Source organism: Staurois parvus, unplaced genomic scaffold (genome assembly GCF_062004578.1).
Source record: "Staurois parvus isolate SC_StPar_1 unplaced genomic scaffold, SC_StPar_1.0 ptg000428l, whole genome shotgun sequence".
Classification (NCBI taxonomy): Eukaryota; Metazoa; Chordata; class Amphibia; order Anura; family Ranidae; genus Staurois; species Staurois parvus.
In genome coordinates, this window is record NW_028318224.1 from 845,302 (window position 1) to 858,287 (window position 12,986).

The 12,986-nt window shown below is 42.8% G+C and overlaps 1 protein-coding gene and 1 pseudogene across 8 annotated transcripts in view; both read right to left on the minus strand.

Annotated features, from left to right (window-relative positions):
- The window catches only part of CELF4 (CUGBP Elav-like family member 4), a 1,398,731-nt gene that overhangs the window by 523,181 nt on the left and 862,564 nt on the right, over window positions 1-12,986 (minus strand). The window lies entirely within an intron of this gene.
- LOC149454450 (U2 spliceosomal RNA) lies at window positions 11,394-11,509 on the minus strand (annotated as a pseudogene).

Below are 12,986 nucleotides of genomic sequence, written 5' to 3' on the forward strand. Positions count from 1 at the left end.
AAGAAGAAGGAGGAGGAGGAGGAGAAGAAGAAGAAGAAGAATTCCAGTCCGCTATTATATTTTATATGAAAAGTCTTGCGGTTGCAACAATGTATCCATTTGTATCCGAATAAAAACATTTGTATCCGAAATGGATACAAATGGATACATTGTTGCAACTGCAAGACTTTCATGTAAAATATAATAGCGGAGCTCTCTGCAGGGACAGAAGTAATTATGGGGTTAAATGCCAGCCATAGACGGGACGAAAATCAGCGGATTTTTTTACCATTGGCGGTAACTTCGGCTGATCGAACGACCGATTTTTTTTTTCTTTAATACGGCCGGTTTTCGACCCGTTCTATCGCCTGCATTAGAGTCACTCTGGGATCTGTTGTGGCATGTGTGCAGCCCGGAAAAAAAGATAGTGAATGACTTACTAAGATCAATTAAAAAAAAAAAAAATGCTAGTAAGCCATTCACTATTCTGGCATTCACCTACAGCAGAAATGCATGTTCCAGGTGGATGGGCCCTTTAACAAAAGCAAAAATAAAAAAAGTAAATAAATAACCTACTTCAATTTCAGTTTTCCAGCTGTTTTCTGCTAAGGACATAAAAAAAAGGCACACCTACAAATCTCTACAAACTAATTAAGTGATTAGTACAAAGGAAAATGAAACGCACTAACTCACCAAGGGAGCATTCAATTTTAATTACTTGTAAAGCGTTAATTTAAGCGTATTAATATCTCAGGCTATATGGTACGACGCATTAACGGCTTTATTAGCTCCTTGCTGCAATATCCATACAGTTGCAGCGTTGCAAAGTAAACTTTGTGGCTGACCTCACGATAACCCTTCCCTGTCCCCCCCACCAACACCACCATCACTGACACCACAACGCGCCGATCGCCGTCCGTCTGTAAGGTCACAAGTAAACCCCAGGGGGGGGGGGTGGGGGGAGAGCTTGGATTACCGCTTGGCGTTTATGTCATCGGAGCGGCTGCGTAACCTGGCTATTATCGAACGCTCCGTGGTGTCTGCTGTGGAAATAAAATTTGAATAATTTATGTCGTTAGTTTAATTTAAATAATTAATGTCTTAAGCACTGCAAACAGAGCTCGTGTTACTAATGAGTTGAAGGGGAGCAAATTATACTCGCTCGCAAATTGAAGCAAACTGCAAATTTTGCAGATTGCTGAGGCCGGGTGACTGAGGTGAGGCATCCAACTCTCCAGAACTTTTTCATTTTTCACTATATATATATATATATATATATATATATATATATATATATATATAAAATATGAACACACAAAAATATGAACATATACTGTATTCATTAAAAAAATATATAAAAAAAAACCTATCACCCCCCCTAAAAAAAACCTAAAATACTAAAATTTAAAAAAATTAATAAAAATAAGTAAATGTAAAAATAAAAATACATTACTATTATTAGTAATAATAATATGAATATATATATATATATATATATATATATATATATATATATATATATATATACAGTGGGGCAAAAAAGTATTTAGTCAGCCACCAATTGTGCAAGTTCTCCCACTTAAAAAGATGAGAGAGGCCTGTAATTGGCATCATAGGGAGACCTCAACTATGAGAGACAAAATGAGAAAAAAAATCCAGACAATCACATTGGCTGATTTGGAAAGAATGTATTTTCAAATTATGGTGGAAAATAAGTATTTGGTGAATATCAAAAGTTCATGTCAATACTTTGTTATATATCCTTTGTTGGCAATGACAGAGGTCAGACGTTTCCTGTAAGTCTTCACAAGGTTGGCACACACTGTTGCTGGTATGTTGGCCCATCCTCCATGCAGATCTCCTCTAGAGCAGTGATGTTTTGGGGCTGTCGCTGGGCAACACGAACTTTCAACTCCCTCCAAAGGTTTTCTATAGGGTTGAGATCTGGAGACTGGCTAGGCCACTCCAGGACCTTGAAATGCTTCTTACGAAGCCACTCCTTCGTTGCCCGGGCGGTATGTTTGGGATCATTGTCATGTTGGAAGACCAAGCCACATTTCATCTTCAATGCCCTTGCTGATGGAAGGAGGTTTGCACTCAAAATCTCACGATACATGGCCCCATTCATTCTGTCCTGTACATGGATCAGTCGTCCTGATCCCTTTGCGGAGAAACAGCCCCAAAGCATGATGTTACCACCCCCATGCTTCACAGTAGGTATGGTGTTCTTTGGATGCAACTCAGCATTCTCTCTCCTCCAAACACGACGAGTTGTGTTTCTACCAAACAGTTCTATTTTGGTTTCATCTGACCATATGACATTCTCCCAATCCTCTTCTGGATCATCCAAATGCTCTCTAGCAAACTTCAGACGGACCCGGACATGTACTGGCTTAAGCAAGGGGACACGTCTGGCACTGCAGGATCTAAGTCCCTGGCTCCCAATCCTCTTCTGGATCATCCAAATGCTCTCTAGCAAACTTGAGACGGACCCGGACATGTACTGGCTTAAGCAGGGGGATACGTCTGGCACTGCAGGATCTAAGTCCCTGGCGGCGTAGTGTGTTACTGATGGTAGCCTTTGTTACGTTGGTCCTAGGTCTCTGCAGGTCATTCACTAGGTCCCCCCGTGTGGTCCTGGGATTGTTGCTCACCGTTCTTGTGATCATTTTGACCCCACGGGGTGAGATCTTGCGTGGAGCCCCAGATCGAGGAAGATTATCAGTGGTCTTGTATGTCTTCCATTTTCTAATTATTGCTCCCACAGTTGATTTGTTCACACCACACTGCTTGCCTATTGCAGATTCAGTCTTCCCAGCCTGGTGCAGGTCTACAATTCTGTTTCTGGTGTCCTTTGACAGCTCTTTGGACTTCACCATAGTGGAGTTTGGAGTGTGACTGTTTGAGGTTGTGGACAGGTGTCTTTTATACTGATAACAAGTTCAAACAGGTGCCATTGATACAGGTAATGAGTGCAGGACAGAGGAGCCTCTTAAAGAAGAAGGTACAGGGCTGTGAGAGCCAGAAATCTTGCTTGTTTGTAGGCGACCAAATACTTATTTTCCACCATAAATTGTCTGGATTTTTTTTCTCATTTTGTCTCTCATAGTTGAGGTCCACCTATGATGCCAATTACAGGCCTCTCTCATCTCTTTAAGTGGGAGTACTTGCACAATCGGTGGCTGACTAAATACTTTTTTGCCCCACTGTATACACACACACACATATATATATATATATATATATATATTATACAGCATTTATACAGTTTGCTCAGTGCTTTACAATGGAGCTACAATACAATTCAATACAAGAGGGTTAGGAGGGCCCTGCTCCTTGGAGCTTCCAATCTAAGATATATATATGTATATATATTGTATATATATATATATATATATATATATATATATATATATATATATATATATATATAGATATACACAGTATATCTAAATATATATATATATATATATATATATATATATATATATATATATATATATATATATATACACACTCACAGTAAGTCCCCTACATATGAGTAATTCCATTAGTAAGTCCAGTTTGTTTGTAAGTTAGCCTAGGTACCAGGGGCGGACTGACAACTCATGGGGCCCCCGGGCAATAGGGGATCATGGGGCCCCTGTGTCCTTGCCCAAACTCATAAAAGCCTATGAAAAAGGTACCAGGCGCATCTCATGGGGCCCCCTACTGACCCCGGCCCTCGGGCAGTGCCCGAGTTTCCAAATGGTCAGTCCGCCCCTGCTAGGTACCCAACCAATACAGGCAGGGTGACTGAGGTGAGACATCCAACTCTCCAGAACGTTTTCATTTTGCACTATATATATATATATAAACACACAAAAATTATGAACAAATACTGTATTCATTAAAAAAAAAATAAAGCAATAAAAAACCTAACACCCCCCCCATCAAAAAAAAACCTAAAATACTAAAATGTAAAAAATAATATAAATAAATAAATTAAAAAATAAAAATACATTATTATTATTAATAATAATAAGAATATATATATATACACACAGTACGTCCCCTACATATGAGAAATTCCATTCGTAAGTCCAGTTTGTAAGTTAGCCTAGGTACCCAACCAACACAATCAGCCCAATAAATGACTGTACTAGGTGCAGACCAATCACCGGTGGACTTCCAGTGGTTGTACCGGGATGATACCTGCAGGAATCGTCCTGGTACCGGTTTTTAGAGGCGGTGGTCGGCTGTCTTGTGATGGCATTTGGAGCGGATAACTAACTGCTCGATTGGTATTACAAGCAGTGGGAGAGGATGCCCCCTCACTCTGACTCCTGCAGATTTACCGGGATCTCCTTTCCCACCGGGAGACCTACTCCACCGCTGGCCGGTCACAGAGCCGAACAAAGATCTAATGGGCATTATATGGCTCTATGCTTTAGTAACCTGGAAGCCATGACCTGACATCACTTCTGGTTTACTCAGAAATAAACCGCGCCATTTTTAAAAAAGGAAAGCATTTAATCACGTTGATCTTGGTGTGCTTAAATACGTTTAAGGTCAGAAGAGGGAATTGGAGTCTTATTGACCCCCCCAGATCCCTCCATAAAGAGTACCTGTCACACAGGGGCGGACTGATAACTCATGGGGCCCCCTGGGCAATAGGGGATCATGGGGCCCCTGTGTCCTTGCCCAAACTCAAAAAAGCCTATGAAAAAGGTACCAGGGGCATCTCATGGGGCCCCCTACTGACCCCGGGCCCTCGGGCAGTGCCCGAGTTTCCAAATGGTCAGTCCGCCCCTGCTGTTACATGTCTATTGCTGTTAGAAGGGAGGTTTACAGTCCTTGGGACAGCAATAAAGTGATCAAAAAACATTTTTTTAAGTGGCAATGTTAAAAAAAAATAAATTAAAGTGCCCCCCCCCCCCCCACGTACTTGCACACAAAAGCAAACACACTTGTTTGTCCCGCACCTGTGAGGCATACCTGCAACCATCAGATCACGGGCAGTGATTCTAGCACCAGACCTACTCTCTAAATCTAAAGTGGTAGCTTGTAAGCGAGCCTATGAATATGTGTTTGTCACCGTTGTATGGGAGTGCGCAATTTTAAAGCGTGACATGTTAGGTTATGTATTGTGTTTTTTTTCCATTAAAATTCAGTGTATTTTTTCCCATAATTTTGATATAAAAAAAATAGCAAAAGCCATCAATTTATTCTCTAGGGCCTCTGCTTTAACCTTTAGCTTTAACCGAATGACGGCTACAGCGCGGTTGTCCAGTTCTGGGAGGGCATCATATGATGTCCTCCCAGAACGCGCCCTATCGCGCACCCCCAGCGACGCAAACCTGGCGCTCTCCATGATCGCTGTGTCCTATGGATCACTTAATGAGGTGAAAGGCCAATCAATCATTATTAAACATATTGGGGGAAAATAAATAAATAAATATATATATATATATATATATATATATATATAAAATATTCATTATACAAAATATACAATTCCCATGTATTTATTTAATGAATACTAGTGTCATGGAGAACACAAATTATTGTTTTGATATATTGTATTAAATACATTATTATTAAATTACTTCTTACATAATTTGTTTTATATATTGGAAAAAAATATATATAATGCATATATATGGGTATATATATTTATATATACTGTATATATATCCACAGTATACATGCTAATACTCATTAGAAATAAAAATAAACAATTTCTATTTATTTAACGAATACTAGTTTCAAGGAGAAAAAAAAAAAGAATGTTTTGCTATAAAACCTTCTTAGCGTCTGTGAATCTTCAAATATTATTCAGAATTCATACTTACACTTGACCCATCTCCAAAGTATGAATTAGTACGAAGTATGAATTCTGAATAATATTTCGAAGATTCACAGACGCTAAGAAGGTGTTATTTGAACTGGAATTTCGGGGGAGAAAGTGTGACTTTTTGTGCGTCTAGGGTGTTATATATATAATTTTGCGGATATACCGATATTTGCTATTCAATGTTTTGCGATAGTTTGTTAGATACATTATTATTAAATTATTATTTAATATATATTGGAGGGGAAAAAAAATAAATATATATATATATAAAATATATATATATAAAGAAAAAAAAATTTATATAAAAAAAATAAAATAATAATAATAATATATATATATATATATATATATATATATAAAAACAAATATTATTATTATATTATTATTATAATATTATTTTTATATGAAATGTGCTGCCATCACAATGGTGACTTTTTTTTTTAAATTGAAGTAACACAAGGGGTAGGTGTCATTCACCCCATTAGTGGTCTGCCCCGGTGGCCGCATCATCTGTAGTGAATGGGCTTTCAGCACAGAGAAGCAGGAATATCTCCTCTGCCTGACAAATAACATTCTGTAACCAATGTAGTCTGTAATCAGGAATCAATTAGAATGATATGGGCAGGAAAAGAACGATAAGGAGGGGGACTGTGGGAGAAAAAAAAAAATCGATGTACACACAGGAATTGATCATTCAAAAGGCTTTTCTTACCCTCCAGGAGCCAGGCAGAATGTTCCCCCCGAAGCTGGAAAGTTGCCTTTCAGTAGACAGAAACGCCAAAATATGTTTTTAATCAGTTTTTCTGGGGTTCTGACTTATTTGCACTATTGGCCCGGGCTGTTTTCAGTATATGGGCCCCTCACCAATGTAATTGTATCACACAGATATAAAAGACACCTATATTCCTTAAATATGACTCCCAGCCTTCCCATCATTCTTGCACAATTTTACCGGCTCCTCTCCTGCATTGTGATTTCACTGCACACTGTGAGCTTCTTATAGTATGCATTAGGTGCAGCAGGTCAAACTGGGTCCGCCGCATTTTCTGGATGGAGATTGTCCAGCATCGTCTGCTGACTATCCCTGGCCCACCCCTTTCATTCATTGGATTTCAGTTCTTTTTTCCAGTTCTTGTGAGCATTACCTATGGTGCTTTGCATGCAAATGCCTACTCTTCCAGACTGACATCCACCCATTAAAGTGTTACTAAACCCTGGACCCTGCATTCACTATATCCGCTCTCCCCGGACCCTGCATTCACTATATCCGCTCTCCCCAGACCCTGCATTCACTATATCCGCTCTCCCCGGACTCTGCATTCACTATATCCGCACTCCCCGGACCCCGCATTCACTATATCTGGTCTCCACGGACCCTGCATTCACTATATCCGCACTCCCTGGACCCTGCATTCACTATATCCGCTCTCCCCGGACCCCGCATTCACTATATCTGCTCTCCCCGGACCCTGCATTTACTATATCCGCTCTCCCCGGACCCTGCATTCACTATATCCGCTCTCCCTGGACACTGCATTCACTATATCTGCTCTCCCCGGACCCTGCATTCACTATGTCCGCTCTCCCCGGACCCCGCATTCACTATATCCGCTCTCCCCAGACCCTGCATTCACTATATCTGGTCTCCACGGACCCTGCATTCAATATATCTGCTCTCCCCGGACCCTGCATTCACTATATCCGCTCTCCCCGGACCCTGCATTCACTATATCCGCTGTCCCCGGACCCTGCATTCACTATATCTGGTCTCACCGGACCCTGCATTCACTATATCTGGTCTCCCCGGACCCTGCATTCACTATATCTGGTCTCCCAGGACCCCGCATTCACTATATCTGCTCTCCCCGGACCCCGCATTCACTATATCCGGTCTCCCCGGACCCTGCATTCACTATATCTGTTTTTCCTGGACCCTGAATTCACTATATCCGCTCTCCCTGGACCCCGCATTCACTATATCCGCTCTCCCCGGACCCTGCATTCACTATATCTGGTCTCCCCAGACCCTGCATTCACTATATCTGGTCTCCCCGGACCCCGCATTCACTATATCCGCTCTCCCCGGACCCTGCATTCACTATATCTGGTCTCCCTGGACCCTGCATTCACTATATCCGCTCTCCCCGGACCCTGCATTCACTATATCCGCTCTCTGAGCAATCCGTGTATACTCAAAAATATTAATAAAAAATAAACAAAAACAAAATAAAAAACAATTTTTATATTATTTTAAATATTCAAAATATTTGATTTGATTTATTTATTTTATTTTTGATTATTTTTTTTGTTTATTTTTTATTTATATTTTTGAGTATACACGAATTGCTCACATTTATTTATTAATTTAAGGTGTACACGGAGTGATTTCACGATTCACATGTTGCTCACGATTTGAATCTCGTTTAAGCCTAAGCACAATTTTGCAACATTGACATGTGTTAGTAAAACCGAACATATCATCACAACTACTTTGCACATCCAGGTGGATTATACCGCGTTTTTTTTTCAGGACAAATTGGTCTTTCATTTGGTGGTAAATGGTAATAGATAGCTCCTGATTTTTTTTTTATTATCAAAGGAAAACTGGCCCAAAATAGTAAAAAATAAATCATTTTTTTTATTTAGCTGTGTGTTTCTTGTTACGACCATAACCTACCACCAAAAAACAACCCAAAATAAATTCTCCAGCTCTTGTCGATCGCAGCGATACCATCTATGTGGATGTTATTTGTTGTTTGTATGCGTAGTACAGCCCTGAAACAATAGGGAGCATTTTTTTTTGTCTTTTTTTTTTTTACCTAAAACACACCGACACCGACACTGACACTGACATCAACACTAACTGACACCAATTTTTTTTAATACTGACCTTTGACCCTGGCCTTGACCCAATCACTAACCCTGGCACTGAACTAAATCAAACCTTGATCTAGGAATTTTTCTTTATTTTTTATTTTATTTTTTAATATTTATCTACCTTTTTCTTTTTTTTAAAAAAACATTTTTTTTCTCTCTATGTCAGGAGTTGGAGAGATACAATGTATCTCTCTTCTCCATTCATAGAGAGAGAAAAAACAAGGGGGCCCATCACAGCGATCATGTGACCCGGAATCGGGAGTCCCGGGTCCCAGTCGTTAGTTCTCAGTGACACCGCGGTCTCTGTGCTGGGAATGCGCTCCCAGCACAAATACAGGTACGCAAATATGCGGCCCCACGGAAAAAAGCCCAGTTCTGTGAGGCTGCATATTTGTGTGCTGTCGGCGTCAAGGGGTTAATGAACACTGTGGGTGATCGGTAGCAGGGGGCGGACTGACCATTTGGGAACTCAGGCACTTCCCGAGGGCCCAGGGTCAGTAGGGGGCCCCATGAGATGCCCCTGGTACCTTTCATAGGCTTTTTTGGGTGTGGTTTGAGTGTGGGCGAGGACACAGGGGCCCCATGATCCGCTATTGTCTGGGGGCCCCATGATTTGTCAGTCCGCCCCTGATCGGTAGCGATCACTCTTTGTGCTCATTCAGGAAAAGAAGGGGCTGGTAAATGTGACATATTTACTGGACCCTTCCCCCACTCTCCATCCTGATCCTATTGTGTGCTTGCAGCTGCTGGTGGGAAGGAGCGGAGGAAGCCGGCACTGTGGGGGCCCAAGCAGCTGGGTGAATCAGATGTGCACAGGGAGGGTGAACGGTGTGGTGGCCGGGGGCGAGAGAAGAATCCAGCTTTCAGATGCTGCAGAAAGAGCCAGTAATTGTTCCCCCCACCTGCCCACATCCGATTCACCCTGCTGCCCTGGGCCCCGTACAGGTGGACTGGTGGTACCCCCTTATCCACGGGCCCTGCCTTCAATATCAGGCCAGCTTGTACTAGTACTTGCTTTGTCCATAATGAAACAAAGGCCTGGAGCATTTCTAAATACGTAATGAAAATGCAAGCTACCCTAACAGCGATCCCTCCCAGAGAGTCCTTGACCCTCGTTCAGTTTGCAGACTACAATGTATTCTTTGTGATCCCCTCACCTTGCTAGTAAAGATGGAAGGGGACAGCGGGAGACCAGAAGCTGAACAATAAGTCAAAGATCCCCCCCTACAAAGCCCGTTCCTCCGCACTGGAAAGAGGCGCTTTTGATAGAGTGACTCCCCCCTTTTTCATGTGATGAGGACAAAAAAAAAAAAAACCCTTTCTTCTTGGTCCCCTTTCTTTTTCCGTAAGCAGGTCACCGAGGTCACGAGTTTCTTTGAAGCTCAACTTTATTTTTCTTTATGTTGAAACTGGTCTAGATTTATGACTGCAATCTTTAGGGAAAAGCAACTTCTATTGCGAGTAGCAAGTCAGTGGTCTGTTAAGAGTTTGGCCCGTGCGATGGGAATAAAAAAGTGAAAACCTGCGTGCCTCTCGGATTGTACTCGTCTCTTACTTGACAGGGTTGAAGTGACATTCAACGCGATGGAGCTACATGCTACCAGGTCTCTATTGTTTCGGGGAACTATGGAAATTTGGTTGACGAGACCCTGGGCTTAGTCAACCTCGGGGGTTGACTGAGGCCTTGCAGCTTATCAACCAGCTCAAAAATAAGCCAAATCGACAAACAGTAAAACGTTTCACATAAAATATATTATAATACCAGATAGCAACGTACCATAAATACAGGTAGATCTGTCTGAAATGTTCTCCAAGTCCATTATGCTATTGTCCCGATTGGGGGTCAGGCTCAAAGACCAGTTTTTTTTTTAAGTCCGCAAACGTGCAACTATAACGAAAAAACCCGTAAGTGTTCACAAAAAAAGTGCAAGTGCAAAACACCACACAAAAAAGTGCACTTAGGGGTGTGCTTTTGTCCTACCCCTAAAGTGGCTGGACCGCTACCCTGATCCCCCGGGGCATGAAGCTCCTGACAGGGACAAGGTTCCCATTTGGTCCTCCTGGCCAAAAGGCCTGGTGGACCACCGTTCCTTGTGTCCAGCCGAAGCCGGACACCCAGTACTTGGTCAGGGGGCTCTCCCGAAGAGAAAACCCCCTAGGGATCAGGGGAGGAAGGAACCAAAAGGCCACACATCCTCCCCCTAGACTTCAGGGCAGGCCCGAGGACCCACACCCTCCATCCTGTGAAAAACACACACAAAAGTAAGAAAAAGTGACAAAACGTGGGAGTGATAATAAATTAAATAAATAGAAAATAAAAAAGTGGCCGTGCAAAATTGTGCACAGACCAGGCCCTGAGGCCTGTAGCAAAAATTGCCCTGGTCCTAGCCAAAAGGCCTGGTCCTAAGGGCGCTTGTGCAAAAAGAGTGAAAAACAGTGACCTTGTGCCATCTTTACACTGTGGGGTCCCACACCCAGGTGTTACTAGTGGCACCCCTGAGGGCGTCTACTCAGGGGGCACTGGTTTGCGGACTTTCTGCCTTCCCGACCCCTGGACAGACATGGCAGATCCGTCCAAATCAGGAGGTACTGGGTCCTTCCGGTCTTCTCGGGGGAATTACTCACGGGCCCCAGCTTCTACTCGTGGGCACCATGCTTTCTGTCCCCCCGGTACTAGCCTTCCAGACCCCCATCATACCAGTGAGGGTACTATACAACAGCCATCCCCGCAAAGCTAGAATGGCCGGGAGCACCCCCACTGGACACTGATAAGAACAGATACTACACTTGATCTTAGCCAAAAGGCCGAGAAGGCTCAAAGACCAGTTGCTATAGCAGTGGAAAGGCTCGCCTGAAACCAGCAGGATAGGTACATAGGCAGGTCACCGTGGTGGAGGAATGCGATCACCCAAGGTGTGGAGTCTAAGTACCAACCGGTGTTCGCCAGACCTCCTGATGGTGGAGATGGATTTGACTGCATGTTAGTACCAGGTCGTGGTCCTCAGGATCACCCCACCAGGAGGTGAGCAATCGGAGGTCCAGTAGCGTATAAGCAAGTAAGGATCAAACGGAAGCCTGGTCAGTAAACAAACCAAGGTCGGTAAGGAGCAGTCGAAGGTTGGGATCAGGCAGAAGTGTAGTCAAGAACAAGCCAAGGGTCAATAACTGACCGCAGAAGGCCCAGGTTCGGAGAGCTATACATAGATCGCTAACCACAGCTACTCACACCTGACACTTTATGAGGTCCACCTTGCTAGTATCGGGTTGGACCCCCTTTTGCCTTCAGAACTGCCTTCATTCTTCGTGGCATGGATTCAACAAGGTGTTGGAAATGTTCCTCAGAGATTTCAGTCCATATCAACATGAGATACTGTTGCCTTTCTATCATCTTGAACCAGTCTGCGCATTTTCCTCTGACCTCGACATCAACAAGGTATTTTCCTCCACACAACTGCCACTCACTGGATATTTTCTCTATTTTGGACCATTCTATGTAAACTCTAGAGATGGTGGAGAATGAAAATCCCAGTAGATCAGCAGTTTTTGAAATACTAAGACAAGCCCGCCTGGCACCATAAACCATGCCACGTTCAAAGTTACTTAAATCCCCTTTCTTCCCTATTCTGATGCTCAGTTTGAACTTCAGCAAGTCGTCTTCACCACGTCTAGATGCCTAAATGCATTGAGTTGCATTTGTGTTACCAAGCAATTGAACAAGTGGACCTAATAAAGTGGCCGGTGAGTGTATAAACAATTGGAAGAGGACACCCAGTACTGTTGGAGGTGGAGATGGACATTTTAAGGAATTGGTACCCCTTTCTCAAGTGCCTGAAATATCTCTAGTCCACTATGCTATGCATAGATTGCTATCTGCATCTATGGGCAATTGGACGAGGACACCCAGTGCTGATGAAGGTGGAGATGGACAGCATTGAGCGTAACCTAAAGGCTGCATTCACACCTGAGTGTTTTTGAACGTGCGCAAAAATGAAACATTTTTAAAAAAAGTACGCGTTGCGCTTACGGTGCCATTCACCGTTGATGATACCCCAAGCACACGTGTTTTGCGTGCATCAAAATGTTTGACAAATGTATGAAAACGTGGGGGTGAAAATGCGCAAGGCTCAACATCTAGAAAGCTACATGAGCTACCCTGCTGCATTTGTCTGCGTAGGGCAAAGGAGAAAGAGATGCCCCGTAGCGAAAACGAAGAAAAGAAAAATAGCGCAGGGCAGACATGACTAGGTTAAGAGGGGGCGTAGGAAAGACAGGAAAGGGTTAAAGAAAAAAAGGT